The sequence below is a fragment of the Solanum stenotomum genome, chromosome 1 (genome assembly GCF_019186545.1).
Source record: "Solanum stenotomum isolate F172 chromosome 1, ASM1918654v1, whole genome shotgun sequence".
Taxonomy (NCBI): domain Eukaryota; kingdom Viridiplantae; phylum Streptophyta; class Magnoliopsida; order Solanales; family Solanaceae; genus Solanum; species Solanum stenotomum.
The window spans coordinates 4,426,835-4,427,331 of record NC_064282.1 but is presented as its reverse complement, the minus strand read 5'-3'; positions in this window follow the sequence as shown (position 1 = coordinate 4,427,331).

Sequence of the window (497 nt, the reverse complement as noted above, 5' to 3'; positions counted from 1 at the left end):
GGTTTGGGGGTAGAGATAAAAATATATTTGAAATTTAAAAATTATGAAAATTTAAAAATTTTAATTTCTTTTTTGAATGGGGAGGGTCAGGTATGTTATTGGTAGGGTAAGAAAAAAAAAATTAAAGGATGAAGTGGAGTTTGAAAAATGTTTTCCTCAATTTTGAAGAGGAAGTCATTTTCCTTATATTTGAGAAAGGGAAAAAGGACGAATTTACCCCCAAACTTTAATAAATGGTACGTCTATGTCCTCCGTTATACTTTGCGTCCACATAATCCCCTGCCGTTCAATTATAGGTACACACATGTCCCTCATTTTTTACACGTGTCTTAATCCTAATGAAATACCCGTTTGACCTTTTTTTTTAACCCATAAACCAACTATCCTCCCCATAACCCAATACCCAACCAATTTCCTCTAAAAGGCATCCTAATTAAAAGACCCAAATTAACAGGTCCATATCTCTCACACAAAACCCTAGCCTAGTTCTGTGTTCC